The following is a 26,168-nucleotide window of genomic DNA, read 5'->3' as shown; positions in this document are numbered from 1 at the left end:
TGAAGAAGATCTGAAATCTAGTTGAAATATTTCTGTAGATTTATTTATAAGTATCACACTAAGAAACTCCACCCACACCTGGCACAGCAATCTTTCTCCTCCAACTGATCTCTTTAGAATCATCAAGCATTCCAAGAGATCACATTGTGCCAGTACAGGGGAGAATGGAACATACCATTACAACTGCAATAATAAAATAAATAGAAACACATAACTACTTTGGAAACCAATACTACACTATCTCCCTTCTAACAAACAAAAGTAAATATTACACTCTGTTTCCCTTTAACCAATACAAATAAAAAAAATATATATTTTATGTTGAGAAGAAATAGGAAAACAAGGAAAAACAACAACAACAACAAAAAATACATTTATGATACCTTTACAATTCTGTTTACATTCCAAATACGACCATCGTCAAGCTTTACAGCTTTTTTAAAAACCTTTATCACATTGAATACATCACTGTAATGAGATTGTCCACTATGAAATTTACCAGGCAATTTTAATTTGACAGAATCCCCCACCTTCACATCAATATATTTGACAGACTTACGAGCATCATACACACTTTTATTTCTCTTTTGAAGAAACGCATTTTTCTTCAGCGCAAAATCTTTCTGCTCATCATAATTGAACTGTTCTGAAACATACTCCTTCACCCAAGGAGGGTAAACATGGTGTGGGGTATACGTTTTTTGAACAGTACAAACGGTGATAAACCCATACTAGAATGAGGTGTAAACCTATAATCTTCTACTTTAGACAATACTGATTTCTCCCAATTTACACCCAAGTGTTTTGCTAACTGAATAGTTTCCTTTAGAGTTCTGTTGAAGCGTTCAACCATTCCATTCGACTCTGGATGACACAACGCTGTTTTTTTATGAACAATCCCTCTTGATCTTAAAAATTCTTTCATCACTTTAGAGGTGAACTGGACCCCATTGTCTGACAAAATAAATTTTGGATTTCCTTCTTTTGCGAACACACTAGCAAGAAATTTAATAATAACCATAGACGTTATTTCTGAAGTTATTAACACTTCTGGCCACCGTGATAAACCATCCATCAGTACAACAACATATTTGGCAACACCTCCGCAACAAATGGGCCCCATTATATCAATACAAATTCTTCCCGGGGGGTGGCCAAGATGGCGGCCGGAGCAGACGCTTGAGCAAAGAGCTCCGCTCGCGGCCCTCCTTCTTGCCGAGTATCCTGTTCCCCGGTCGGCACTAAAATGGTGAGGCTTCCCCCCTCGTGCCGGGGGCAGCCCCCAAGAAAACAGAAATAGCTGCCGATGGCCCCGTAATCGACTGCAGGATCCGAAGGAGCGAGGCGCGCCTGGAGCTTTGGATCGGGAGGTGCCAGCTCGCGGTCGGCGAGGCGTGTGCGCGACGGCGAGGTTGCCCCGCTCGGCTTCCCCGTGGGATCGCCGGGGGGGTCGGGGGCTAGTGGGCCCGGACTGCGGTGGGCCCTGGAGGTGGGCCTGTCGGCTGGGGCACGGCCCCGGGGACGCCGCGGCTTCCGGCTTGGCCGCATTCTGCTGGAGCAACAAGAAGCTCGGGGGCGCGCGGCTTTGAGCGAGTCCCCCCTGCTATAGTCTAGCACCCCGGACAATTCTCCGTGACCCCCCTGCCAAGGACTGGTAACCGCATCGCGCGGTGATGCTGCGGTGGGCGCTTTGGGCCATGTCTCCCCGCGGGGCCGTGCCTCGGACGTGCCGGCGCCAGGACCGGGCGTTTGGCTTGCTGTGATGCTCCGCCCTTGATCTGGGGTAGCGGCCGGCGAGCGCGTGCCCGGGTGGACACAGGGCCCCGGCGTGCCTTCTGGGCCCCCCTCCGGTGGTGTGGACCGGACCGGCGGAGAGGACTCGCGGCCAGCGGGCGGCCGCCTCCCCTCCCGCACAGGAAAAAGAAGTAACAGCGCGCTGGGCCAGCGACAACGGCTTTCAAGCACCAGCCCTGATCCAACACAAAGGATAAAAAAGAAGAGGCGGAGGAGTGGAAAAGAAGGAAAAAAAAAAAAAAGGGAGCCAATAAAACAATAAAAAGGGAAAAAAAATAGGAAGAAAATAAAGAAATCGAAGCAAGTAGTTTGTGAGCGCAGGTACATAATAAATTAAAAGCACATAAAACAACCACGCTGGGCCACCAAAATATCAAGCCACAAGCATACAAGTGAAAAACCCATCGCACCTGATCCAGGCAAGAGGCAGTCAGCTCTCTACCTGGCAACGTGGAGTGGGATGAAGATATAGCAACAAGCGGGCTTCAGACAACAAGTACACATACTAACTCCTAATATCCCTAAAAATACACATCCACGCCTGGACTACTGGATACGCTAAAATCACCCACTTTGGCGTGTGGGGCCCCCGCTTCGCCCCTCCAGGACACATAGCTGATTTCTTACGGCCTAACTCCTCCTGGATGCATAGTGGGCACAATGGTTAAACCTAAGCACTCCAAAACAGGGACCTCTGCGGAGGGAGAAATCCCCTCCTCCGTGGGCCATCCGGACATGCAAAATGCAACGCTGCTTCAACTGAACGAGACGCTATGCACACACTCTCAGCAATTTGATAAAATTATGCAGGCAATCATGGAAACCAAAACCTCGCTAGAAGGGAAAATTGATGCCGCAGTGCTGGAGGTCTCCCTACTCCGAGCTGACCACCGTAAACTATATGACAGAGTGCATAATGCTGAACTGTCGCTAAAAACTGTTCAACCAGAGATGACAGACATGAAAAGCAAATTCAAACAAATGGAAACTGAGCTGGCGCATCTACAACGCCGAGCTGAAGAGGCAGAGGGGCGCTCAAGACGCAACAATATCAGATTCACTGGCATCCCAGAACGATTGGAACTACCCAAAGCCGAGGATTTCCTAGAAAACTGGCTGAAAGAAATATTGAAAATACAGGATGCCACAAAATTACCAATGATAGAGAGAGCCCACAGAATGCCGGGCAGACCTCCGCGGCCTGGAGCACCACCCCGACCCATGATAGCCAGATTTCTTAACCACAGAGATAGAGATTCTGTTCTTCAACACTTTAGATCTTCCAGTCAAATCAGCTTGGAAAATAATAACATATCTGCATACCCGGACTACACACTGGAAGTACAACGTAGAAGAGCAACTTTTGTAAAGATCAAACAAATCTTGCGACAAAATAACATTACTTATTCTCTTATGTTTCCAGCCCGCCTGCGTATCACCATATGCGAGAAAACGCTCATGTTCCCTACCCCAGAGGATGCATGGACATGGATTCACGCTAAAGGTTTGATCAGCCCACCAACGGAAAAGACAACAACCGAGGACTGGATAACTCCCAGCTCCAGGAGGAAAAAAAAACAAAACAAGACCACATTGCGCCCAACGAAATCGCAAATGGAATCAAAGCAAGCTCAAATATTAAGGGAGACTAGCTCCTTCACCCGACCACAATCCAAAACCCGAAGCGACACAGATGCTACAGACAGCGGATCCCAAGGTGGGGAATCCAGTGCATCCTCCTCCTTCCTTCTGGCCGGCCCTGACCTTACTCCGCGCGTTGCGGATGATTTCTAGGCCTAAGGAGTGAACACGAACTGTGCTATCAACGCGAGTCTGGCAGTGGGACACGCGACCTCCCGCCCTCCTGCGGCCTAGTGCGGGGCTTGGTGGTTTCCTTGGGATGGGACCTGGCCGCCTGCTTCCTTGACCGGGACTAACAGGGTAATCAAAGCGGACGAACTTACAACTTGGACCGCGCAGGGACAAAACTATCCTGGAGACGGGTCGTTACCCGCCCGGCTATACCAAAACCACGCTCTCCGACACCCCAGTCACTCCCGAATGGAACTTAATTTTGCAGTTTGCAGTTTAGGCACCAGTTGTGCCACTATGTTTATCTCCGGGCTTTACCCAAAATATCCTTTTGCCTGTTATTTCTTTCTCTCTCACTTTTATTATTCTCTTTTGATAATGTTATTTTGTAGGCCCGGGGGGGCTAATGGGCGGGGGCGGGTGGCAGGGGGAATTTGTGGGCGGGATGCGCATACTAGACTAGCGGCAGGCTCTGGATGCGTCGCGGGATTGGCCCCACTGTACACAAAAATAGGTGTGCAACAACCTAACTCAACATGACAAATAAGGAACCAACGTATAACATAATGACGTGGAATATTAAGGGAATGGCGGGCATAAGAAAGCGCAATAGGATACACGCACACCTAAAACGTCACCATATCCATATAGCCATTCTCCAAGAAACGCACATTACCCCCGTTGATATCCCCTGGTTGGAAAGGAAGTGGGGCGGACAGGTCTACGGATCAGGAAATTCAACATTTGCAAGAGGGGTTTTGATATGGATAGCCCCGGGGGTCCCGTACACCATACAGCGCAGCGTCACTGACATAGAGGGCAGGTACATACATTTAACAGGCCGCTTAGACGGGGAACCAGTAACACTGAACGGACTTTACGTCCCGAACGTTGGACAAAGTGAATTCCTACACAAAACGATCTCACACTTCTCAAACGACCTCCCCTCTACATGCATCTGGGGCGGGGATATGAACTGCGTTCCACATATAGACACGGATAGATCACACCCCCCATAGCAGCCTCCCCAACAATTAAAAATTCGCAGATGCTGCGTCAATGGATGGCAGATCGCCGTCTCACAGACACCTGGAGGCACATACACCCCCACGATCACGAATACTCATACTACTCCCCAGTACACCTCCTCCACACCCGCATAGACCTTATCCTCACTTCCCAAGACATTACCAACAGGATCACAAGCGCCGATTACACCGCCAGGGTAATCTCAGATCACTCCCCTCTCATCGCTCATATCAGATGGGGCAGTCCGCGCGCATGCATCCCAACTTGGCGCCTCCAGGCCCGATTGCTACAAGACCCCCCATTTCGAGAAGAATTAGCCACACACATATCCTCTTACTTCACCCAAAACAAGGGGACAACGTGCTCTAGATCAACAGAATGGGACGCACACAAGGCAGTCATTCGAGGAACATGCATCTCAGCAACAGTCGGTGCACGTCAAACACTAGTACGCGAGCTTAGTAACTTAGAAAAGGAAGTACATTCTTTCGAGAATGACTTCGCCAGGGGCGAGATTACACAAACAGAACTAGCTGGAAAGCGCTCACAATGGCACGATGCTGACAGAAGACTAGGGGGGTCATTCCGACCCCGGCGTTCAAGGACCGCCGGGGTCGGCGGGAGCACCGCCAACAGGCTGGCGGTGTTCCACAGGGTATTCTGACCGCAGCGGTTCAGCCGCGGCCAGAAAGGAAAAACCGGCGGTCTCCTGCCGGTTTTCCGCTGCCCTGTTGAATCCTCCATGGCGGCGCAGCTTGCTGCGCCGCCATGGGGATTCTGACCCCCATACCGCCATCCTGTTCCTGGCGGCTTCGGCCGCCAGGAACAGGATGGCGGTATGGGGAGTCGTGGGGCCCCTGGGGGCCCCTGCAGTGCCCATGCCATTGGCATGGGCACTGCAGGGGCCCCCGTAAGAGGGCCCCACCCTGAATTTCAGTGTCTGCTTAGCAGACACTGAAATTCGCGACGGGTGCCACTGCACCCGTCGCACATCCTCCACTCCGCCGGCTCCATTCGGAGCCGGCATCCTCATGGAGGGGTGTTTCCCACTGGGCTGGCGGGCGGCCTGTTGGCGGTCGCCCGCCAGTCCAGTGGGAAACCCAGAATACCCGCCGCGGTCTTTTGACCGCGCAGCGGTATTCTGGCGGTTCCCTCCAGACGGGCGGCTCCCGCCGCCCGCCGGGGTCAGAATGACCCCTAGGTCTGTTCGATTATCGCCACTACATAGCTCGCAACCACGCTGAAGGTGACAGATCGGGTAAATTACTGTCATGGCTCATATACAACGGAGGCCGGAAATCCCCCATAGGAGCCATCCGTTTAGAAACAGGACTAATAGTAAATGCCCAGGCCGATATCAACCTAGCCTTCAAGGAGTATTACAGCACACTATACAAAGCTCCCCTTCCCCCACCCGAAACACCACTGAATGAGTTTTTTACTGATATCGAGCTGAATCATCTAACGGTCGATCAGGTTGCAGACCTGGAAAGACCGATCGATATTAGTGAGATACAGCAGGCCCTAAAACAACTGCCACATGGCAAAGCACCAGGCAACAATGGACTGCCTATTGAATACTATAGCATGTTCCCGACTCAAACACTAACCCCATACCTAGAGATGCTGACTGAGGCGCTAGAGTGTGGACAACTACGGGACACATGCCGTGAAGCACTGATAGCAGTGCTACCTAAACCGGGGAGAGACCCTCTAGATGTACGTTCATACAGACCCCTATCACTACTGAACACAGACTGCAAGCTACTCGGCAAACTGCTAGCCAACCGCTTGCTCCCATGTATGCCGGACCTGATACATCGTGATCAGGCTGGATTCATACCTGGCCGGAGCACATTTAGTAATATCCAAAACTTATTGCGCCTAATGGCGAAATCACAAACGGACGACTATGCTCAAGTGGCAGTCTCACTGGACATAGAAAAAGCATTCGATACGCTGGGTTGGCCCTTTCTGATGGAAACATTGCGCCGTATGGGTTTCGGCCAAACATTCATCAGATGGATAGGGGTACTCTACACTAACCCATCTGCAAGAGTTAAAACGGGCGACACGATTTCGCAACCGTTTAAAATAGAGAGAGGAACCAGACAGGGCTGTCCATTATCTCCGCTTTTATTCGCCCTCGCAATTGAACCCTTAGCAGCTCACCTACGTGTGGTAGCCCCTGCATGGGGCATCCGAGACGACCACACATACCGCATAGTGGAACTATACGCAGACGATGCACTTATTTTCTTACGAGATTACCAAGAATCCCTACCTGAAGTGCTGAAGTTACTGCGCAGGTTTGGCACATTAGCCGGGCTCAAGGTAAATTGGTCTAAGTCGTGCATTTTCCCTATGTGCCCTGTCCCTGAAGCACACAGATTACCCTCCAACCCTGGCGAACTGAAATGGTGTTACACCACCTTCAAATACTTGGGTGTAAACATATACCACGACGCACAAGACCTCAGGGATGGCATCTTGGGGCAGGCGGTCCGATCCATCAGAGGCTCCCTGCCCTTCTGGTGCTCACTCCCACTGTCACCGATGGGCAGAGTAGCCATAGCGAAGATGGTGATCCTGCCCCGATTGTTGTACTTCTTCATGGCCCTTCCACTGGCTCTCCCAGCCTCCTTCTTTAAACCTCTGAATAGCCTATTAATAAATCTCGTATGGGGCAACGGAAGACGACGAGTGGCATTATCAAAAATACACCAACCACTAACAATGGGTGGACTAGGAGCGCCTAGATTCGAAATGTACTATGCAGCTTCCCAGTTGCAATGGACTTCATCCTGGCTAGGCCGTCCAGACGGAGCTGAATCACAGATGATCATCTCGTCTCTAGGGAACATGGGCTTAATACAATACCTGATGAATCGTGAATCCCCCAAACACCCACGCAACATACTACTGAAAACTGCGCACTGGATATGGGGCCACCATGTGCTCATGAACAATAAAACACCACAATATTCCCCCAGGCTACCATTTTTGGCCATCCCGAAACTTGCCAACATAGCAGCTAGAGTTGGCCTGAGCAGATGGCCAGAAAAGGGAATACGCACCATTGGGGACATCTATAATGAAGGACGCCTCCTAACTTTCAATACACTAACTGATAAATATGAACTGGGGCGCGGAAGCTTTATAGCATACGGAGCAGTACGCCAGACACTACGGTCTTGCTGGAACAATGAAAACTCAGAACCAAATGTCTCCCCCAGACTGCATGAGTTGCTAGGTAGCATAGAAGACCCAATAAATGTATCAAGAGCATACATAATCTTAACTTCCTGCGTTGAAAATAAACAAGTACAATCAAAGAACAAATGGGATGCAGTGCTAGCAGAACCCCTGTCACAACCCGCTTGGAATCAGGCGCTGACAATGACAAAAGAAGTATCACGCAACCCGCGTTTTCGCTATACCCAGTTTAATTATTTACATCAAACATACTTATCACCTCACCGAATAACCCGTATGTTCCCCCAATCAAAGGAAACATGCCCCAGATGTGCCACTCCCGAAGCCACCTTTTACCACATGACCTGGGAATGCCCCCCAATCCGGAAAGTATGGGGAGACATAATAGAACTGCTTGTCGATTGGACAGCTGTTGAACTGTCCCCCACCCCGGAGCTGTGTTTGCTGGGTATAGGTCCAAGCCTCAAAAAACGGAAACAAACTCTAAGATGCATAGCGCTGGCGCTGGTGATGTACAGACGCCTTATAGCCATGCACTGGAAGGCCCCAGTTGCGCCGGGCATCGAACAATGGCGATCGGAGCTGCAGCGCTGGGCCAGGGACGAGGCCGGCACGCTGCAGCTCCTATCAACAAGGGGCGTTCGGGTCAAAGGTCTTGACACCTGGAACTGTTTTGTTGCAATAATAGAAAGAAAAGATGACGAACGCCCGCCCTGAACACTCCCCCAACAAACATTAAAATCCGCACCTTACAGTCCCAAATAGCTGCAACCCCCCAGGGATAGCGCGCAACCACCCCACATCAGGCTCGAAGCAAAATATCACATAGCTGAACCTAACCGCAAAGCTAACCCAAGTATAAATAACAAAAAAGTAAACAGGCAGGAGACCTAGTGCGACAAAACGGCGTAGAAGTATAAACAAATAAATAAAAACGATAAGGAACAAAAATATGTATATAAAAGCGGACAGGAGCAGGGGGCGACTGCATGAAGCTGGTATAACCTAACAGATGGTTACCAACCAGTAATAACACCAGCACACAAAGGGGCTCACGACCAATTGCCCGCGTGCCTTTCTTCCCCTCCTTTTCTGCCCCCGCTTCCCCCGCCCCGCAGGCCCCCGCCCGCCCTCATCCCCCCTCACAGAAACCCCTTTTCTTTTTTTTTTTTAGTGCAACAGGATGCTTTAATATGATGTTTAGCCCGGACTATCCCCCCCTACCCCGGCTCGTGGCTACACGGACCCCCTGGCAGTGGCGGGGGGTAGCGGGCGGAGTGCACCTTAGCCCAGGCACGGTACAATAGCCGTCTAGGGCGACGTGATGAACGCACCTGTTGCAAATGTTATCCTCATTGACAGTTTTCATTTGTGTAACTTTGTTGTGTGATAATAAATAATAAAAACACATTTAAAAAAAAAAAAAAAATAATTCTTCCCAAACTTCCTTGGGAATCTCTTTTAACTCCATGGGTTGTGTCCTGACCTTCAAGGACTTGTCAGTAAGTTTGCACTCAACACAGTCTCTGACTTTTCTCTCCAACACTAAATCCATACCGGGCCACCAATATACACCTCGCATTCTTTCTTTTGTCTTACATATTCCATGATGGCCAGAATGAGCCAGATCAACTAGACGTTCACGAAGTTTAAGTGGAGGTATCAACTTGCAACCTCTCAAAACTACTCCATTCTGAACAGAGAGTTCGTCCCATACTTTTTTAAAAGACAAATGTTTACTTTCAGAATCATTCCAACTTTTCCCGGACAACAATAAATCTCTGATCTCTAACAATTCCTTATCCTCACCCAATTCATGCAACCATTCATCTTCAGATATGCACCCATCCGTCACACTGCATACTTTGACTTCGTCATCAACCCACCAAGAATCATCTTTTTCTCTCACCTCCAAATTCTCAACTCCCAACCTGGAAAAACAATCCGCAGTTTTGTTTTCACATCCTGGAACATAATTAATAGAGAAATGAAAGTCTTGTAGTCCCACAACCCACTTACAAATCCTAGATGAAACATTGTCTAATCCTTTTTTTTCAAAAATCTCACGCAGAGGTTTGTGATCAGTCTGACATGAAAACTTTCTTCCCCAAAGAAACAGTTTACATTTCTTAATGGCCCACTATATGGCCAATGCTTCCTTCTCTATAGTAGAGTACCTACGTTCAGTATCCCGCAATCCACGAGAAGCAAAAGCAATTATACTTTCTTTTCCATCAATTACTTGTTTAAGAACAGAACCTAAGCCTTTATCCGTTGCATCCGTTATAATACTACAGGGCAAACCTGGAAGAAAGCTACTTAAAGATTGAGCAGATGATAAATCTTGTTTGAGATCTATAAATTCCTTTTGACAATCCTCAGACCAATCAAACATCACACTTTTCCTAAGTAACTTTCTAATGGAGTCAGATCTCCTAGCAAAGTTAGGAATAAATCTCGCATAATACTCAGCCATTCCAAGAAAAACTTGAACATCTTCTCTCTTCTGAGGTGTAGACAAATTGATTATGGTCTTGACCAAATAATCCTTGGGTTTGACACCACTACCAGAAATTACATGACCCAGATATGTAATATCAGATCTAAAAAACTTGCATTTATCACTTTTAAGTGTTATTCCTTTTGTTTAAAAAAATTTCAAAACTGTTCTCACTCTCTCTTTGTGTTGCTCCAACGTATCTGTATATATGAGCACATCATCTTGAAAAAACTTCACATTAGCTGTATTTCCCAATATATATGACATGAGCCTTTGAAAAACAGATGCTGCCGAACAAAGACCAAAAGGCATCCGGTTAAACTTGTAAACCCCAAACGGCGTTATGAAAGATGTTAAAAATTTAGATTGCTCACAGAATTGCACCTGATGATAGGCAGAACTCAAATGTAAAGTAGTGAAGTATTTAGCTTTGCCTAATGACCCCACCATTTCAGTGATATTGGGTAATGGAAATCTGTTCTCAATAACGTCTTTGTTCAGGTTGCGCAAGTCTACACACTACCTGATATCCCCATTTTTTTTTAAAGCTACAACTATGGGCGCAATCCATTGAGCAGCTTCTACATTCTCAATTATTTCTTGAGATTTCAGATTCTGAATTTCAAGCTTAACTTTTTCCCTCAAACTAAAGGGAATGTTTCTTGCCTTACATGCAACAGGTAAAGGACCATTTTTTAACACTATGCGATGCTTGTAACCTTTAATACATCCCACTTTAGAACTAAAAACATTGGGAAATTCACTCAACAACTCTTCACCAAAGTCACATATATTTTGTACTTGAACTTGAGGTACAGAATTTGGATTAAGAATAATACCTAATAATTTCTGATGCGGCCAACTTAAGATGGTGTCTCCTACAAATGGAACATAAACTTTCCCATAAATTTTGTTGCCTTTAAACATTATCGAAGCATTAAAATATCCCTTTAGATCTATAGGTTTGCCACATTAACCATAAGGCTTGACATCAGGTTTTTCCAGAGCCACATTTCCTTGAAATAATTTTTCAAAATCTGTAACAGATACCAAGGTTAGTTTTGCACCCGAATCCATCATCATTCCTACTCTCACACCATTCACTTGCACAAAATCGGATGGATAATCGCAACACCCCACCTTAGAAACACACTTGACATCATTGATCACCTGTAGAATAAAGTCATGGTTATCATCATCACACTCAACTTCATTAACTTGCATTTTTAGTTTAGTTCCAGACCTACAATATTTAGCAAAATGTCCTTTCTTCTTGCACTTGTTGCAAATGACACCCACAGCTGGACATTCTTTACTGTTAGCTAAATGAGAAACAGATCCACATCTAAAACAATTGAACTTGAACTTTTTATCAGCAAAAGTCTTGTCCTTAGTCTTAAAATTCAGAGATTAAACAGTAGTTAGTTTCTCCTTAGATTTCTTTAGATTATCCATGCACATTTCTGAGTGTTCAACCTGTTTTGCAATTGCTAATACTTCCTCTAAAGTTGGATAATTTTTTTACCATAATGCTTCCCTAATCTTGTCACTCCTACATTCAAGCATGAGTTGGTCTCAAATACGTTCCTCAAGAGTTCCACCAAAAGTGCACTGAGCTGCTAATTTTCGTAAATTTGTCACAAATTCTTCCACGGTTTCATCATCATTCTGTTTACATTTTCCAAAATGATATCTCTGTAAAACGATAGAAATTTTTGGTAAATAGTGTTTATCCAATTTGAGCAAACAAATCTCCAATTCATTAACAGAAGAATCTACTTCTGCACCATCTGATGAGGTGATTGATGGTAAAGTCTCTAAAATCTCTTGCCCTTCAGCTCCAAGACAGTGTTGAAGAAGAGATGCTTTCCTATCCGCCGATAAATTGCTGCTGCATACACGGAGGTAAGTGAAAAACACTTTTTTCCATTTGTTCCATGGAATAGGTGGTTCTCCGGGAACTGATAGAAAAAATGGAGGTGGTGAAATATTTTGCATAACGACGAAAAAAACTTGTCCTCAAATATTTATTTAAAAATTATTTTGTTTAATCATGTAAAAAAAAAAATATGTTATTTTTTTTTAAATTCCATTTTAAATTTTAACTTTCCGTATTGTCCATTTTTTCCCATTAAAAACTCTCAAGCAATATATATAAAATCCTTCGTATAGATTAAAGAAGGTATTTCTAATTGCCAAACATCAAAATTTTGAAGCAGCTGTGTGTGTTACTGAACTGCACAACACAAGCGAGAAAGTCCATTGTGTGAGATTCTTGAAATGCGCTCGAGTTTCCTAGCAATATGCGCAAGGAAATAAAAAGTGCGATGTTTTGAACTGAAATCTTAATGATTGCTAGATATTGGTCCTTTAAAGTCCCTGGAGCGAGATTTATGGAGTACGCTATGGTTTCCGAGCAGGAAACGTGTGAAATCAACAGCGCGGTGTTTGAAACACAAGTTCTGTTGCTTGGCAACGGAACAGCTGAGCAAAGTGTGAAGAACTTGAAATGCGCTTTGGTTTCCAAGCAGGAAGCGCGAGGAAATCAAAAGCGCGTTGCTTGGCAACTAAACAGCTGATCGAAGTCCGTGTCAGGAATGATGTTTCACGGATGAATATAATTAAATTCAAAGTCTTTAAATCCGTGTTAAAGTTGAAAAGGGTTAAGAGAGAGAAAGTTACAGTACCTCCATATTAAAATGATGTAGCAATAAAACAGAAACAATGTGTTGAAGTTTCAGAAAGGTCCAAAGTTCCACAGCTCGTCGCCAAAATTGTAGTAAACGCTGCACGATGAAATGAAGAAGATCTGAAATCTAGTTGAAATATTTCTGTAGAGTTATTTATAAGTATCACACTAAGAAACTCCACCCACACCTGGCACAGCAATCTCTCTCCTCCAACTGATCTCTTTAGAATCATCAAGCATTCCAAGAGATCACATTGTGTCAGGACAGGGGAGAATGGAACATACGATTACAACTGCAATAATAAAATAAATAGAAACACATAACTACTTTGGAAACCAATACTACAGCACCTGTGGGCCCATTCCATGGTCTCTGACCATGGAAATAGGCCCACAGGTCCCCTAACACCTGCCCTGACCCAGGCTTTAAATAATGGCACTAAGGAAGCTTAGTGCCATTATTTAAGGCCCTCTTCCCCCTGTGCTTGATTTTAGCACGGGGGAATAAATATGGCGCTAAAGCCATATCTCCATTTCCTGCCCAGGAACGTCTACCGTGCATCTCATTCACACAAGGTAGTTTCCCGCTAGCAAAAAATGACTTTCACTCCAAAACTTTGGCGCTAGACGGGTCTATCTTCAAAGTATACATTTGGAGTTAGGTTTGCGTTGAATTTGCATTAAAAAAATGATGCAAATTCGGCTCAAAGCAACTATAAATATGGGGGACAGTCTCTGCGTGGGAGGACTGAAGCATGTTTGAAAGGCTAATGCAGTGGATGGTACAATCAGTGCTGCAGGCCCACTAGCAACATTTACCTTACAGGCCCTGGGCTCATAAAGTGCACCTTACTAGGTGCTTACAAGTAAATTAAATATGCCAATTGTGAATAATCCAACTTTTCCACGTTTGGATACAGAGCACCTGCACTTTAGCACTGGTCAGCAGTGGTAAAGTGCCCAGAGTCCTACCTAAAACCAACAAAAACTCATTCAGCAAAAAGTGGAAGGAAAAGGCAAAACGTCTTGTGATGACCCTGCAGAAAGGGCCAGGTCCAACACATAGGTTTGCCCAAAAGTACCCCTTGCTTTCATTGTGATTGGACGTGGGTATTAAATCAATGATCTTAAGGCCAATTTAAGGACAATACTTTATTGGCAGAGGTTGAAGTTCACCCCAGCCCTTGAAAATTACTATGACATCTTTCTTGACCTAGTTGCCCTTGATAAAATCAAGAAAAGAAAGTTAATTCACTGTATCAAAGACACCTTAGCCCAAATAGGATTGGCTGATATACAGGAATCTCTGGGGCTCCAGACAACTGTCACCAAGGAATCTGTCCAGGAGGTTTTCTGGGCACATAAACAGGGATTGGAAGTCTCCAATAAATGGTAAGAATCTCTTACTTCCAGTTTTCGAATGTTAAAAATTACAGCAAGCTTGAAGATTGCCTTGGTTGTATCCAGATCCAGAGTGCTGTGCAACTATACTTGAAGTTCCGGTATGGAACGCTCCCAGTTAACTCTTTTCATTTAAAATGAGAGAAACCCGGAACTCAGAGTAATTCTTGCCCTGTCTGGCTATCGGCAGAAGAAACTATATTACATCTTTTATTCTTCTGCCTAGGCTATGAACGTCTGAGGAGGTGCTTAGTTGTGTGAGCGCGTCAGTCCTTAATAAGTAAACTTATAAGGGGACACGTATAGGTCGATGAACCTTTTGACTTGTTTAAGATGTTCTTACCATAGCTCCAGAACAGAAATATTAATCAATACACAATGATCAATAATCATCAATCAAATCAATAATCAATGGAATCAGTAATTATCATACACCATGACTTTTCAGCCATGAATAACTACACCTTTGGTAAAGTTTAGTAATTTTATTTCCCTTATATTAACAATGCTAAAGTCTGTAGATTAATCTCAAAATCAAATGAAACACATACGAGAGAAGCTGGCCAGAGGCACACAGGCAGCCGTGTTTCTGCAGTGAACTTGTGTGTTGCTGGCGATGACTGTGACGCGTACGTGGATTCTAACGGTCATTGACACACCAAGAAGTACTGTACCTTATCTTTCTGTTGTGGAACTTGCAATAATCAATACTGCTGCATGAATCCATTTGAAAAGCTGAATGACGATCAGTTCATGTGTTCCGTGAACAGCGCAAGACTCCCTTCCTTTGTCCGTGGTCACGAGCTGCTTAGCACCGGATGCTGGAAGCGATCCCGGGGGAGAAGCAGGAATATTGCTTTCTGCTGACACACAGAAGCAATTCTGAAGAATTATCTTGCAAAGATTTCCCATGACGGAGCTGACACACTGACTAGACGCGCTGAGTGAGACGGAGCTGACTCACTGACGAGGGTGCCGCTGCCGACGCAAGCGAGGGCATCGCCGCAGCCGCTGCCGTTGCTGTGAAGGCTACTGAGAGAGGCGAGCATGGGGGAGAGGCCTAACGGAGAACAAACGCTCCGCTCCAGCAGTCGCGTTACCGCAGCTCTCTGGCAGGCAGAAGAGGAGCGGTCAACGGCAGTCTGAAGGCCCCCTGGGATTCAACATCAGACCACACAGGACGCCAGGATATCAGGACGTCTGCTGGAGGAAGTGTGGTGGTGGTGGGGCTGGTTGAGCACATAAGAGGAATGTGTCCCCTCCTATCAGAGACAGGAGGCAGGCCCCCCTCTCCTCTCTTTTTGTGTTGGGTGCAGGAAGGGGGTAGGAAGGGTGGTGCAGCCATAACCAGAGCTGTCAGCTGGGACAGAGCGTCCTGCCAGCTGCGGATTTAAAATTCAGATGAAAAGACCACTAAACTGTTGATGGGAAAACCAGAGCGCACTTGAAAGCTTCTCCTACTCTTTATTCCCTTCATCCCTATCCTGCTCCCTTTCCTTATCCCTGCCCCTAAGTATCCCCCTGGCACAAACGCAAACCAAACTAACCTCCCTGGTGGAAACACTGCAGTGCTGATGCGATGAACAAGTGACGATATTGCAGGAAGCCATGACGACCTGCACCCCCCACCTCAACCAGGAGGAGCTTTTTTCCTAGTACGTGTGCAAAGAGCCTAATGTTATTGGAAGCTAGTCTGCCTTTGTTGAAGCCCCGCCAAATCTAGAACGTATTCTAGCAAGCCCTCCTGTGAGTTCCCCCAGGCAGGGTGAGCGCAGCTGTGTTACTCACAGCAGCGGAGTGAGTAAACCAGGGCCACACGGAAGTGGCCCAGCCAGGTCTGGGTGCAGCTTGTGGGCCCTGTGTGCCCCGCTTACCCACTGCTTACCCACCGCACCTCGCAACTGCACCTCGCTCCTCACCTACCTCCTCACTTACGAAACCTACGAACTCCCAGTCCATTGCTGTACATCGACGCGTGTACAACTTTACCTACTATTACCTCAGCAGAAGGTGTAGTGCTCAGGGCCTACCAGGGCCCACCATTCTCCACAGGTCGCAGTGAGCGCAGCAGTTTTAGTAAAATGCTGCAGAGAGAGTGCACCGGGATTACACAAAGGCGGCCCGCTAGGTTGGGCGCGGCTTGTGAATCCCCCGGGTGCCCCGCTCACCAGCCACTGTAAGCCACTGTAATTCTGCAATCCTGAACATCAGGAAAAAGCTAATTGTGCTTCTCTTTTCACCAATCCGGGTTAAGAGATAGCCACCATGAGATCGGGGCGACTCAGGATTCTAGCAGTGGGCAAAGTCAAACCTTTAAAATCCCAAAGGAGGCCGCAAGGGAAGGGAAAGTGTTCAGCGAAGCACTCAGCGCAAAGTTCGCAAAGTAGGTGACCGGATCAGCTGTTAGCGCCCCTCACTCCTTTTCAGCTCTACTTCAATCAAACAGGACTCACTAACAAGGCTGACTTTTTGAAAGACCCAGCTGCGGCTTTCTTCTCAAATCCCGATACCGACGTGGGCCTTCCAACCCCACTGATTCCACAACCTCTGGTCAAGGGGCAGCTGGGGCTCAGGCTGTTAACAAACCCGACACAACAATTAGGGGTGGCCCTCCCCCTGTCAGGAAACATCAAAGGACCAAGCTCCTGAAGAGCTTAGTGATCCCCTGGTCCAAGGGCAACAAATCAACTTCAGTTACTTAAGTAGCCCAATAGCGCACAAAAATTTGCAAGCAGGTAGAATCGTGACTATGGCTCAGGTACATGCTCAGGAGTGGGAGACTTCTCCAGGTGCTCATCAACAGGTTTTAACGGGCAACCCAAGTAACTCCAAGCTTCCAATCTCTATGGGTAATGCGACAGAGGTACATAATGACACTGGGTATGTGAAAACCCACCAACAATCAACCCCAATCCCATGGTCAAATTTCAACACCCAGGGGAACAATGAGAGACTGGACATTGGTTCCGAAGTAACTACAGGGTTGGAAGATTCATGGTTACAGTCGCTCTCGATAACAAATAACAAAGACCTGGGAGAAGCGCTGGACTTAAAAACTTTTGATCTAGTGAATCCTAAGGATCAGCAGTCAAGCTATCCTCTGGTGGTAGGAAGCATTAAAAACAGCATCACTACGCACCAACAAGAAAGAACTTTTAACTCGATTATTGAAATTTCTAGTGAGATGTCCAAAATACAATCACTTGAGGAATTAAAGGTAAAAAGCAACTCGACTGCTTTGCCTTACAATGATACCCCCTCAGAGTCCATTAACAGGGGACAAAAAATTATATTCAAAAACCCCGCTCACGCAGGCCACCTTACTTGTGAGATGGGAGATCTAACGCAACTACACACCTCATTGCTGAATGCTCTACATACTTCAACGGCGGTTCTTAACATGCAATCAGATAAATTAGACTTGCAAATGGCTCTAATGAAGGTAATGGCCACATACACAGCTGACATCAGTCACAAATTGGACTCGCTGGCCATCCGCCCAATCGAACAAAATTGCAACCACCAGCAAATTCCTTGTAATTGTGGCCCAATAATAGATACATTGTGTATGTTATCACAAGTCTTAGTAGAGATTCTGCAGGAAATTAAAACAAGAAAAACCAATGAGGGCATCCCCAGGAACCACAATACATTTCAAAAGACTCCAGCCTTTGGGGTAAGCAGCCCAGCAAAAAAAGATGCAAACATTCAGTGGTCACAGACGGATCAGATGGATCTTCACAGTCGGAAACAAACAGCACCTACCAATTTGGAGAGTATAATTGAGCAGCCAGCTCCAGCACTGAAACCCCTAACAAAGAGAAAAAAAAAGCGAGCAAGAAGGGCAAGGAAACAAACACGTGCCAAAGCTATTAATGACAATCTGTATTCCATATTTTCAATGCTTTGGCAACCGCAAAATCGGGTTTCAGGAACCGCAAGAAGTATGCAAATTTCAAATAGCTCCAAAGCCATAAGGGAGGGGGTAGTCACCAGTCCAGAACAACAATTCACTGGAGAACATCTACCTACTGACTCAGTCAAATATAACATGCCACACCCAACATCTCAAGACCAATTGAATGGGCACACATCGGTCATGAGGTTGGCGGCTCCCCGTCAGGGAGACCTAAGGGCAGGAAATTGCATCAACAAGGAAAAATCTGAGATCCATTTAGATGCCCAATTACCAGTGAAGATTCCACCAGTGCCACCCTCCTATGCAGCTGTCGCACAAGCCACTTCCTCTCTATCTACAATAACCCTTCCGGACAATACCCAGGGCATCTTGCCGAGTCTCAAAACATCTTCCAGGCAAAGATCGTCCACCCAGGTCAATGCGGGGCAGGTTATAGTAATCCCCGCAGGCACAAAGAACAATAAATTTACTCCTTTAGCAGACGACTCGCAGTCCGGACTCAATCCTCTCACCAAAGAAACACACTTGTCACCGACCCTAAATCTCAAATATCCTTCTAGGGAGGTCTCAACTACTCATCGTGATGGACGAATAAAGACAAAAGTAACGATTCAAAATACTCAAATAGCTGCAACAGACCTTGAAAATAAAGCCCTTTTAAGCAAACAATCATCCACGCTCAAAAGGGCCCCAAACAGAAACAAGTTGGAGGATGGTCAATGGAACAGGCTTATGCCACACAGAATTATAGAGCATTCCCATCAATCACAATCTAGTCATGTTATTGAAAATGGTAGGGAATCAAGGCAGGTCATTCTAACCCCAGATTATGACTCACGCGGCCAACAAGATAGCCTGAACAGGGGCAACATTCTGAGGCTTTTGGCAGAGCTTCCTTCAACTACGAAAATGATGTCCCCAGATTTAATATCACTGAAATTCCTCTCCAACAGCACTCAGAATGACCGGCAACAAACTCTGACTATGTGGAGAACAAGAGAAATTGCTCCATTAATCATGGCAGTTAAGCAACAGTTTGAAAACTGGGGTATACGGCTATTATAACCAACCAGCCCACGTTATCCTTTTCCCCTATTGTTAAATCTGAAAAGTGAACTAATTAAAAAAACAGAGTCCCAGGCCCGCAAGCGCGGATGGGGCCCGGACGTCGGGGAAGCAGAACAGCGTCAATCCAAATGGGGGAAAAAGATTCAAATACCTCTATTGATCCCCTAATTGTAGGGAATGGAGTACAAGATGAATGGAGATGGATGGCACGTATCCTAAATACAAGGAGAAGTAATTGACCCACCATACGCAATGCACTAGATTCAGATCAAAGGCTGACCGTTACTATTATGTCCTGGAACATCGCGAGAGCAAAAGCAATTATTACAGAAGGTTTTACAGTAATGTCAAGTTGCAACTACTCGATAATTGTGCTGCAAGAAACATGGCTGGTAGACCCGATAGAACTAGGAGGCTATTCTCTACACCACATTGGAGCTGAAAAATCAAACAAATCAGGCAGGGCAAGCGGGGGTCTAGCCACATTCATCTCTACGGCACTTCAGGTCACAACAGAACAGCTGGCCTTCTCATCGACGGACTTACAGGCAATAAAAATCTATTTTAGTTTCAATTGTCACGCTCCACTAATTATCTTTAATGTCTAAGTACTTCTCTTCGAGAAGTTACTGCAAAAGGTAGAAGAGATACAAGCCCTCATTCGGACCTTGGCGGGCGGCGGAGGCCGCCCGCCAAAGTCCCTCCGTCAAAATACCGTACCGCGGTCGCAAGACCGCGGCGGGTATTTTGACTTTTCCCCTGGGCTGACGGGCGGCCGCCGAAAGGCCGCCCGCCAGCCCAGGGGAAAACGACCTTCCCACCATGAAGCCGGCTCGTAATCGAGCCGGCGGAGTGGGAAGGTGCGACGGGTGCTACTGCACCCGTCGCGTATTTCACTGTCTGCTATGCAGACAGTGAAATACTAGCGGGCCCTCTTACGGGGGCCCCTGCAGTGCCCATGCCATTGGCATGGGCACTGCAGGGGCCCCCAGGGGCCCCGCGACACCCCCTACCGCCATCCTGTTCCTGGCAGGCGAACCGCCAGGAACAGGATGGCGGTAGGGGGTGTCAGAATCCCCCATGGCGGTGCAGCGAGCTGCGCCGCCATGGGGGATTCAAATGGGCAACGGAAAACCGGCGGGAGACCGCCGGTTTTCCATTTCTGACCGCGGCCAAAGCGCCGCGGTCAGAATGCCCAAGGGAGCACCGCCGGCCTGTCAGCGGTGCTCCCGCCCCCGTTGGCCCTGGCGGTGCAACACCGCCAGGGTCATAATGAGGGCCACAGTGTGCTAATCCAGCATGGGACATTTTAGTAACAGGCGACTTTAACAGCAACCTGATATATACTCCAGAACCGGACGAGCAATTGGCAGCAGAAAACGCAATTTGGTCAGTGTTACCACAGTTACCATCAATACAGACGAAACTAGATATAAGGGGCAAGCAATTGGTAGAGGCCTTAGAACATCTGAATATGAGGGTGCTAAACGGCAGGGTGGAAGGTGATGACCCGCCCAGCTTTACTCATCATAGTGCAAAATCTGCAACTACAATTGACTATACTGCCGTCTCTCTTCCCCTGCTGGCACATGTTAAAAAATTCAAAATCATACCTACTCTCCACAGTGACCATTCGCTCCAGCATATAGAATTGGCTTGGAACGTTCCGTGTTTTCTTCCAGCCATAAATGAATTAGGAAGAGTAACCTCTGTCAATCCAAACCGCTTGTTTTGGACGGAGTCCTCTCTACCACAGCTGTGCAAAAATATAAAAACCCTGCTTCAATCAACAGCACGCCAAGATCTCTCAGCTGGGGAGGTGTGGGCCAGCTTTCTACAGTTAGTACCATTGCTTGGCTCGGCCAGGCGTCAAGCTCCAAATCATAACCGGAGGCCACTAACTATGCCACCAAATATCTTAGAATTAAGAAAGGATCTGAGATGCGAACTCAGAAACACAAAAGATAGACCTCCTACAGAATCTTTATGTGCCCAAATAAAAACCGTTCGGAAAAATTATAAGAAACCGGTATGGCAAATACGAACCCAAAAGAAGGATGATTTCTGGACCAAATTACTTTTCAACTTAAGAAAGGCTAATACTAGAGAATTCTGGATGTCATTGAATGAAATAGACCAAAAGGCAAGAATAATAAACTTCAATTTCAGAAGAAAAATGGGTGGATTACCTGTTAGACATATTTTTCAAGCCAACCCCTCCTGTAGAAAATCAGCAACTGAAGGCTTCACTAAAACCTACAGACATTCGTCAGAGTGATATGAGATTCAGTGCCAATAAAGTAGCCCAGGTGATCAGAAAGAGCCGTAGGGATGGGGCTCCCGGCCCTAACGGTCTCCCCCAAGCCATATTTAAGGCGGATCTCAATTATTGGTCAGCCACTCTGTCAATATTATATGCTGAAGTCGAACGTAACAGTACCATTCCTGATAGTTGGAAAGGATCCATCATTAATCCTATATACAAAGGAGGCAGCAGGGCAAACCCAGCTAGTTAGAGGGTGATAGCTCTAATTGACAGTAAGGCCAAATACTTTGCCTCTTTAATCCTAGCAGACCTGCTCACCTGGTCTAATCTAAATAACCTGGTTCCTATGAATCAAACTGATTTCCGGAAGGGCTACGGCAAAGTGACTAACATTCTTGCTCTAGGAGATATAGCCAACCGAGCAAAGTGCTTAAAGAAAACTTTACACATATGTTTTGTGGATTTCAAAAGTGCTTTTGATTGTGTGGACAGAGCAATTCTCTGGAACAAACTACGGAGTTGGGGTTTGCAATAACGAATTTTGAGGTGCATAGAATTGCTGTATGATAAAACTTGGGTACGAATCAAGGTAGCAGACGGCTCAAAAGTTTCCAGGAGAAAAATATAGGATTAAAGCAAGGCTGCGTGTTGGCCCCGCACCTCTTTAACCTCTTCATGGCAGATCTCTCTGCAAAACTAGACGCAACCAACTCGCATTCTCCAAGGATGGGAAGTCTGGCTATAACACATCTATCATATGCTGATGACATTGTTCTGTTAAGCCACACAAAAATAGGGTTGCAATGGCTGGTTAGTGCCTTGGGCGAATTTGTAAAGACAAACAAACTAGAGGTTAACACTTCAAAGACAAAAACAATGTCAATAGGCTGCTCTTTGAATCCTGCAAATAAAAATAAAATTGAACGGTATCACTCTTGATACGATCTGCAGCTACAAATATCTTGGAATTACTGTAGACAATAAGATAAATTTTGTGCCGCAAAACCAGTATATTCTACAGAAGTGCAAAGCCTTGGCGTTCGCTTTCTGCAATATTGCTAAAAGATTAAAGGGCCTATCATATAAACCACTAATGTCGGTTATGTCGGCTAAATTCCTTCCAGCAATTACATACGGAAGCGCAGCCCAATACGGGAAAGATGCTAGCCTTCTGGAAAGGCAACAAATAAAAATCTATAAGAAAGGCTTCAATCTTCCTCGCTCTGCTTCACCTGCACAGATAAGGCTGGAATTTGGTCTAATACAACAGCAGCTCGACAGGAAGGCCCACACAATAAAGATCTGGTACAAAATAAGTAAAAACACTGTCAGCCCGCTAGTAGTGGCACTATGGAATTCAGTAAACGGCAATCCTAATTCAGTATACAACAGGTACCTGAACAACTCCTTGCAAGAGACGAAAACAAAGTACCTATGGGATTCCAACATGTCGTATTCCCTTTTGTGTCGAGCGATAAAAAAAAGGAAATAAGTATCCAATCTTTTCTAGATGATAAAGCTAAACTTGCGCAACGCTCACACGCCTGGCTGGTAATGCATACTTATACCACCATGGCCCCATCACAATACCTGGCCGTAACCTTCGCACTTCACATCAAGCATCGCTTTTTGACTCGGCGTTTGGAAGCATCTCCTGCTAGAGCAGATCAACCATCGTGGAAGAATAGAGGAGAGACATCCTGCAGGCTATGTAAAGGCCCGAAAGAAGATATGGTTCACCTGATTTGTATTTGTCCAGCCTTAAAGGAAGTCCGCAGACAACTATTAAAACCGCTTTTTGTGAGAAATGGAACTCGTTCCTGTCGTTCAGCGGTGATGTCAATGTTTGATCCTAATGATGCACAATCAATATGCAAATTTACCAAATTCTTGACTGCACACACCAAAGACGTAAACCTGCTATCTGGGATGCATGCTTAATCACGCACGTTTTGCACCTTAGAGTTAAGAAACTGATTTTAGATCCTCGCATGGTTTCATGGCCAAGGAATTTACAGAATTTTATAGAATTTTAGAGATTTTTTTTAGCTTTAAATATGTTGTATTATGAGATGATTGTTATGGTTTTTATTAACTAAACAATAAAGATTATTGAGCATATGAGAACAGTAATGGTTGACCAAAGTGATGAAAGAAACACAATCTAACCAAAGCTTGAATCACAATACATTCTAAGGCAAATGTGCAAATCAATAGCAAAGTCAGTTCAATAGTGTTATTTGATATATAGAATTCAGGAAGATAGCTCAATAAACATCTTTCCCTGCAAACTGTCAGTCGTCATGTAGATAGCCACAACTAACCCAGATTACCATCAGCATGTGGGGCTTCATGCAAAACAATTTAGAACCCAAATTTAGAAAACGTCTAGCTAGACAAACTATCAAGACAATGCAGTTGGTACCTAGAAAGAAAAGGCATAAAAATACACTTCAGTCATATTATCATATCTACCTATCCATTGTATGGATCAGCAAACAGAATCAGTCTTCGTCCTCATGTCATCAATCGATCAGCAAACAGCAGGCTCTCAGTCAGAGAGTATGAGCCTAATGAAAGAATCTCAAGTCTCTTCTTCTCTAAATATCGCATCACAAAATCAGGATAAGGTCTGAAGTCTTTTTCCTCTGTCATTTTGTTATATCAAAGTAACGCAAACTATCCCCTAATTCCAAATTGGTCAATTAATCGTACGTTATTACTCTACCCAATAATATTTCTATACCAAATCTATGAATTCTAGTATTTCGTCCTTCACAGGTCGTTGATTGGTCCGCTTTATGATGTTCTCATCATCTGGATCGTCAGGTATCGAAATTGTTGCATCTTCCTCTCCAGTCAGTGTCTTCATTGTTCGCATCCTAGGAAAGTATTTTTCACACACATTACACACATTTTGTTACAAACTAAGGATACTGTTTACTGTTATTTGGTTCTCATGGAAAAGCTTGTGCTAAGCATTTTATTGAAACAATTAACATTTCACAGTTAGTTCACTCCGTCAGCATTTTCTATTAAACACTAAGAAATACAACTTCTGCATGAGGCCTGGCAAAACTAGGCCAAGACACTCGCTAAGTTAAGGCCTACAATTAATAAGCAGGAACATACTTAACAACCCTAAATATGACACATTACTACATTAATCTAATAAATTTTCAATATTTCATAACTATTAATCATTAATTAGTACAATTCGTGAACACTGGTAGCCATTCTTCGAGGTCACAATTTCAAACGTGTACATTATTTTCTCTACGTTATTCATTTTCTACATAAGTCATTATTCAAAATACATAAACACTCATTAATAATTTCTAATTAAGACATCTGCTTCAGCAATCCTTCCTCTAATGACTCAATGTGTAATCACACCAAATTTACCACCCAAATTTTATAGCTCTATTTCTTCAAAATGTTGTCTCTTGTTTGAATTTTCCCTATAGATGTTTTTCCTCTTCTTTTATTCCTTCCTATGATTCTTCTTATACCTTTTCAATTTAATTATTTTGCATAATTTGCATAATCCCCATATTCCTAATAGACAACCGACAATGATTAATATTCCCTGTATAAATTTCAACAGCACCCCATTCCAAATACTACTAAGCCAATTTCCCACTGAAGCAAACCTCTTACCAACCTTTTCCCAAACACCTGGTTCTTGAAACTCCTTCAAATCACTACGTGTGTTAGTCAGATTAGTAAGTAAGGGGGTGATTCCAACCCTGGCGGTCCGAGACCGCCAGGGTTGGGGACCGCGGATGCCCCGCCAACAGGCTGGCGGTGCATCCATGGGCATTCTGACCGCGGCGGTCCAGCCGCGGTCAGAAACGGAAAACCAGCGGTGTCCCGCCGGTTTCCCGCTGCCCTGCGGAATCCTCCATGGCGGCGCTGCAGGCAGCGCCGCCATGGGGATTCCGACCCCCTTACCGCCAGCCTGGTTCTGGCGGTTTTGACCGCCAGAACCTGGCTGACGGTAACGGGTGTCGTGGGGCCCCTGGGGGCCCCTGCAGTGCCCATGCCAATGGCATGAGCACTGCAGGGGCCCCCTAACAGGGCCCCACAAAGATTTTCAGTGTCTGCATAGCAGACACTAAAAATCGCGACGGGTGCAGCTGCACCCGTCGCACCCTTCCCACTCCGCCGGCTCCATTCGGAGCCGGCATCCTCGTGGGAAGGGGTTTCCCGCTGGGCGGGCGGGCGGCCTTCTGGCGGTCACCCGCCCGCCCAGCGGGAAACTCAGAATAACCGCGGCGGTCTTCTGACCGCGCAGCGGTATTCTGGCGGTTCCCGTTTGGCTGGCGGCTTCCGCCGCCAGCCAAAGTAGGAATCACCCCCTAAGTCTCTTATCTCTTTACTATTGTTATGAATGTACGAGCAACAATGCCTAGAGTTAATCATTTTTACAGACTCTGCCATCCTTCACTGAAATAATGTCTAAAGCAAGACG

This window comes from Pleurodeles waltl, chromosome 7 (assembly GCF_031143425.1).
Source record: "Pleurodeles waltl isolate 20211129_DDA chromosome 7, aPleWal1.hap1.20221129, whole genome shotgun sequence".
Lineage (NCBI taxonomy): Eukaryota > Metazoa > Chordata > Amphibia > Caudata > Salamandridae > Pleurodeles > Pleurodeles waltl.
The sequence above is the reverse complement of the archived record's forward strand: the minus strand, read 5'-3'. Positions refer to the sequence as shown.